The sequence below is a fragment of the Carcharodon carcharias genome, chromosome 2 (genome assembly GCF_017639515.1).
Source record: "Carcharodon carcharias isolate sCarCar2 chromosome 2, sCarCar2.pri, whole genome shotgun sequence".
In the NCBI taxonomy this organism is placed as follows: domain Eukaryota; kingdom Metazoa; phylum Chordata; class Chondrichthyes; order Lamniformes; family Lamnidae; genus Carcharodon; species Carcharodon carcharias.
The window spans coordinates 210850874-210857867 of NC_054468.1; positions in this window are offsets into that span (position 1 = coordinate 210850874).

Genomic DNA, 6994 nt, shown 5'->3' on the forward strand with positions numbered 1-6994 from the left:
GCCCTTAAGTGGGTAATTAATCCCGATTTATTGGTCTCATCCTGCTACCAGTGGTATTGTTGCAGTGGTGGGTGGGGGGTTGGCTATGCGGGGAACATGACAAGCAAATCCATGTGGGATAGCTTGCAAGTTCCTGCAGGGGTTCTTCGTTCAGAGGTACTCAGTGCATGATCAAAAGTTCTGGCATCGGGAAGGCGGAGGGGTGGTGGGGGATGCTGAGAATCAACCCCTTACCTTTGCTACCGACCATCTCCTCCCACCATCACTCAACTGTGGCCTGGGATCCATTTAATACTAAGCCTTGGATGAGTGTAGTACCAGCATCAGCCACTACTCCCTGCAGGAGCTGCCATTCAATAGAGCTGCTGGCCTCTGATTGGCCGATGACTTGGTGGGTTGGACGTCCACTTCCTAGGGTCCTTGATCACTGGGAAGGCCCGCCGCTGCCCTGTTAAGTGCGGGAGTGGCCCCTTAATCAGCAGGCATTCTCTAAAAAGGTGACGTGGAGCTCTCGCCAGCTCTCCAGCTCTCAGGCAAGACCCTCATCATCTACATTAAACACCACCCAACATTTAAGTTCTGTGATGTTTCTGTTGTCAGTTCTGATGAAAGGTCACAGAGCTGAAATGATTCTGTTTTTCTTTCCACAGATGCTGTCAGACCTGCAAAATATTACAAACACGTTCTGTTTTTATTTCAGATTGTAAGCTTTTTGTTGAAATAGGGTGGCCTTGAGTCTCCAGGAATTGAAGATCAATCTCCAGGACACTGCTGTGTGCAAACCTGGTGAAAGATTATTGGGGCATTAAAAAATATAATTTGTTTTTATTTATTTTAAACATTTCTCCAAATCACATATAAAAATATTGCAAAATGGGGAAAAAAGACCTATTTGACTGACAGTATAGCATCATCCAATTGGATATTGGGTCTTTTTACTTTCCAATTGGCAGAGGAAGGCAATATGTCACAAGGGTGTGTGTTGGCCGACTAATGGTCGGAGCATGGGGGCAAGTCATGTGATGAGATCTCCAGGAAAACATTTAATTACAGTTGGCAACTATGACTGTTACTTTAAGATCAGTTCAACTTAGTAGGGGTCATGTGATTTGTTCAACCAAGGTGTGGCTAGCATGGGGGGTATTAATTTTCGGGAGGCGTTTTCTAGGGAAAAATGGCTGTATGAGGGGATGGCTGGATACAAGCAGCCACAGAAGCTCATGTGTACTTAAAGTTTGTTTTGTTTGACTAAGAATATCTTCAATATTTAAAAATATATAAATTTTTATTCATTCATGGGATGTCGGTGCTGCTGGCTAAGCCTGTTTCGATTGCCCATCCCTAATTGCCCTTGAGAAGGTGGTGGTGAGCTGCCTTCTTGAACTGCTGCAGTCCATGTGGTGTAGATACACCTGTAGTGCTGTTAGAGAGGGAATTCCAGCATTTGGACCAAGTAATAGTGAAGAAACAACGATATATTTGTAAGTCAGGATGGTCAGTGTCTTGGAGGGGAACTTCCAGGTGATGACGTTCCCATGTATCTACTGTCCTTGTCCTTCCAGATGGTAGCGGCCATGGGTTTTGAAGGTGCTGTCTGAGGAGTCTTGGTGAGTTCCTGCAATACATCTTGTAGATGGTACACACTGCTGCTACTGTGCATCGGTGGTGGAGGGTGTGAATGTTTGTGGATGCGGCACCAATCAAGTGAGCTGCTTTGTCCTGGTTGGCGTCGGGCTTCTTGAGTGTTGTTGGAGCTGCACTCATCCAGGCAAGTGGAGAGTGTTCCATCACACTCCTAACTCGTGCCTTGTAAGATGGTGGACAGGATTTGGGGAATCAAGAGGTGAGTTACTTGCTGCAGGATTCTTAGCCTCAGATCTGGTCTTGTAGCCACAGTATTTATATGGCTAGTCCAGTTCATTTTCTGAACAATGGTAAGTCTCAGGATATTCAAAGTGGGGGATTTAGCAATGGTAATGCCATTGAACGTCCAGAAGCAATGGTTAGATTCTCTCTTGTTGGAGATGTCATTGCCTGGCACTTGTGTGGCACAAATATTACTTGCTACTTGTCAGCCCAAGTGTGGATATTGTCCAGCTCTTGCTGCATTTGGACATGGACTGCTTCAGTATCTGAGGAGTCGTGAATGGTGCTGACCATTGTGCAATCATCAACGAACATTCCCACTTCTGACCTTATAATGGAAGGAAGGTCATTGATGAAGCAGCTGAAGATAGTTGGGCCTAGGATGCTACCATGAGGAACTCCTGCAGTGATGTCCTGAAACTGGGATGATTGACCTCCAACAACCACAACCATCCTCCTTTGTGCTAGGTGTCTCTAACTAGTGCAGATTTTTCCCCCTGATTACCATTGACTCCAGTTTTGCTAGGGCTCCTTGATGCCACACTCGGTCAAATACTGCCTTGATGTCAAGGGTAGTCACTTTCACCCCACCTCTGGAGTTCAGCTGTTTGTCCATGTTTGAACCAAGGCTGTAATGAGGTCAGGAGCTGAGTGGCCTTGGTAGAACCCAAACTGAGCATCGGTGAGCAGGTTATTGCTAAGCTTTGGGATTCTTGGGATAGGTGTGATATTGGCAAGGCCACATTTATTGCCCATCCCTGGTTGGCCGAAAAGATGTGAGTATCCCTTTGTCTGGACTGCTGCTCTTCTTTTGATGATTTTACTCCCATATTATTGTTATTTAGGAGTTCTTGCCTTGTCCCACACCATTCATTCTGCATATAAACTGTCAGTGCTGAAAAAATTTAAGAAAAATAGATTTGTGTGCCTTTCTACAGTTTTATCTAAATGCCTTACCACCCAATGCCACCTTTAGTCATTTGTCCTTTCATCCTAACCTTTTATTTCTTCTCTATGCTCCCTCAGTTGCAGATGTTTTTGAGGTGCTAAGCTGATGCTTTCCAACAAAAGCTTTGAGACACTGAAGTGACTTTCTTTGATTGTGGACTGCTTTCCGGTTAATAGAATAGTCTGAAGATAAATTGCTTCCCATCAAGTGACATGAAACACAGGTATCAGGACGTATTCTTTAATAGGGATGTCAACATATGCAGGAAAGTTTTCAATTGGCTCCACGTTAGGCTAAGATTGAAGAAACGCTTTCAGAAGAATGGATGACTATCTAATAGCCCTTCCAGATTTTAACACTTCAACTTGTATATGCTTTACCATCATGAAATAATTCAAATTAGAGATGAATATTCCAATGGGAACGAGTTTACAAGGATTGAGGGCACTTGATGTCTTCTGTACCAAATCCATAAAAGGGTTAGGGCACAACAGTTTGGCATCTTAATGTATCATTCTATCCTTAATGACAATACTCATCAGTAACATTGAGGAAGATATTATACAACAGTGTGGCACACAGTGGTGGAATCAGCCCAGATTTGTACAAAGTGCGGTAGCGGGCAGGAAAAAAGTTGTTCGTGCCATATTGTCCCATTCCCGCCACATTCATTATGCAGCCACAGGAAACACAATGTCTCACTGGCAGTAGGCCCTCGATTTGCCCGCCTTGCCATTACCCTGCTGCTTCCTCACACAGGGCACCATATTTAAACTGCAGCTGTGTACATACATCTCAATGCTCGCAGCCCAGGACTGCTCCAGTGAAGATATAGCCCCAAAAGCCAAGAACAGCACAGCCCCTGATTCAGTGACACATCCCTGGAATGCCTTTAGGATGCTGTGGGGGCCTGTTGTGATGTCCTCTATCCCCACACTGGCCGAAGGAGGCCCATCAATCTTGCCACTCTGGCTTGGGAGGCAGTGTCAAAGGTGGTCAGTGCCAATGCTGCACACAAGATTTTGGACATCCAGTGCAGAAAATAGATGAATGATCTCATCATGGTAAGGCAACCAGCTCATCACTCTAAATTCACACACTCACAAGACCATCACACATTCACTTGCACCTCACTGACTGCCAGCTCAAGGGACATCACCACTCTCTCTTTCACACACACCCTCAAATGTCCATCTGGCCTCATCTCCTCTGGAGACTGCCTCCTCAGCCCTCACCATCTTGAGGCTATTTGCACAGATCAACATGTTCCTCCACACATACCCTGGGAAGAAGATGTTCCCTCCTGACACCATTGTAAGAGGCTACCTTAGCATTTTGCAGCATCACATCACACATTCCACCTCGTGGAAGCACAAACACAGTTACAAGATGTAAGGCCTTTCACACACAGATTGATGACCATCCTGCAGGACAGCCTAACAGCTGAGGTATGATAGAAGGGAGGAGAGCTGAGGCAGTTTCCTTTGGATCGCATTGCAGTTATGTCACCCAAGTGAGTCCCTCAAAAGGCCGAAGAAGCTCCATGTAATAGGCATGTACTAGAAACTATTGTCTTCTTAGGGGTGGTGCAAGCTTCATTGTAGGGCCTAATCATGATGGAGCAACTAGAGTTACAAGGACACCTGCATCCCTTGTGGCCCTCACTGAACAATAGCAATCAGCTACTAGATTTGCTTTGCCCCCACAAAAGGCACATAGATGTGCTCCAACATTAAGAAATATGAGACAGACATCTTACAGAGTCACAAGGTAAAGTTTGGTAGTTTCACATGCTTATTTAATTAATAGGTTTATAGATTTGGTGTAGTTTCACCTTTATTGAGAGCTTTTTTTTGGCAAGTATATAAAGGTAGCAGATGGCAGGATGGATAATTTTGATACTTAAGTCATAGATATGAATAGAACCAGTGTATAACATTAATAGTGGGGGGCGAGGGAACATGTGAGGGATGATGTGGTAAATTAAAGGGAAAGGACAAGGCAAGAAAGCAAGGTAGTAATAAGAGTAATGATAACAGAATGTGGCAGGAAGGGACGTACAATCTAAAGAGTGTGCTAGCAGATAAGGCTAGAGTTTGCAAAACTTGTAAAGGTTATATATCTGAATGTCCGTAGCATTGGTAACAAAATGGATGAATTGTCAGGCTCAAATAGAAATAAATAAGTATGGCCTGGTAGCTATCACAGAGATGTAGCTGCCCAAGGCTGGGGCCTGAATATTGAAGGGTACTTGACATTTCAGAAGGACAGGAAGCTAGGAAACAGCTCTATTAATGAAGGGTGACATTAGTACAATAGTGAGAGATAATCTTCATTCTAAAGATCAAGATGTAGAATCAGTTTGGGTAGAGTTAAAAAATAGCAAATGTAAGAAGCCATTTGTGGAAGTAGCCTACAGGCCTTCTAAAAGTAACTGCACTGTAGGATAGGGTATACAGGAAAAAATAATGGGAACTTTTAACAAAGATACAGCAATAATCATGGGTGATTTTAATCCAGGCATAGACTAGATGGATCGGATCAGCAAAGGTAACCAGAAAAATTAGTACATGGAGTGTTTTTGGGACATGTATGACAGCGAACCAGGGAGCAAACTATTCTTGACTGTTTTGTGCAATGAGGTAGATTTAATTAATTACATTATAGTAAAAGAGCCTCTAGGTAACCGTGATCATAACATGATTGAATTTTGCATTTAGTTTGAGGGAAAGAAGGGTGAGAAATGTGGGTCTAAGACTATTATCTTAAACTTGAATAAAGGCAATTACAAGGGCATGAGGACAGAGTTGGAAAATGTTGGGAAAATAGGTTAAATGGTAGGCCAGTAGAGAAACAATGGCAGACATTTAAGGAAATATTCCATGACTCTCAGCAAAGATATATTCCATTGAGAAAGAAAGACTCTAGGAAAATGATGCACCACCCTTGGCTAACTAAGGAAGTTAAAGATAGTATCAAATTGAAAGAACAAGTGTACAATACTGTGAGGGACTAAGGCCTCACACTGTATATTTTTATAAAATATCTATAGTTCATTGATATTTTTAAAATTTTAAAATTGTACAAAGACCTTTAAAATGGCTGAATCTCTGTCTGTGACCCCTGACCGAAAGAAGCTACCTGGCAGTTTCAGCAAAACTCGCACCTCATTATCTCTGAGTAGCCACTACTGACCACCTGTGAACTGCACAGCCCAAATTCAAAGAGAGCTATACAAAGGCTATCTGCATTTAATAATCCAGGCTAGCCAATGGAGATAGATCTTCTGCTAAGACAAAGACCAAACAACCTTCCTTTTAGTTCCTAATGGCTGAGACAGGTAACAGTCTTTGGAATCCAGATGACGGATACACATCTTTTGTCAAAGACCTGGCAGAGAGGTGGGAGTCATGTGCCATGGGCCTCTGGCTTGTGACACCAGTATTATTGCCTTGCTGAACTGCATAGCTCAGTGTGCTATTTCCCATCTAACTAGTGGTCACACAGACTAGGAGCTCTGCCTGGATTGAATACCTGTCCCCCATCTACATTGCTTCTGCTGGAAATTTGGTACCATCACCTATAGACTGAGTCATCTCTGCATGCCTATCTCATCGTGTGAAGTCAATATGACCAGAAAAGTTAATTGTCCAGCATCAGTTTTCAGTCGTCTGATCCCCATGAAAGAATACCTCATTGGACTTCGATTCTGGACTCTGGAAGTCATGTTAACCAATATTTATTTTCTCTGTGGTGTCTGTACTGTAAAACCTTCTTTTCTCTACCCTTCTCTTTAGTAACTGAGCACAAGGCAGGATGGGGAATCGGTGGGTGGGGTGGGGGGGGGGGGGGGTGCATTGCGACCCTCCATTTGCCTTTTGATTTCTATCTCAAGTTTGCTGTGGAGTTATTAATTAAAAATTGGGTTGCACCAAAATCGAGGGGTTGGGAAATTTGCCACCGCCTATAATGTGAGTAAGCTATTTATAAGTATAAACAACACAGATAATAAGATTTTCTATAAGTATTTTAAAAAGAAAATTAACTAAAATCAGTGTTAGTCCCTTAGAAGGTTAGACTAGAGAATTAATAATAGGAAACGAGGAAATGGCAGAAGTGCTGAACAAGTATTTTGTGCTTGTCTTCTCTGTAGAAGACACAAAAAAGATCCTAAGAATA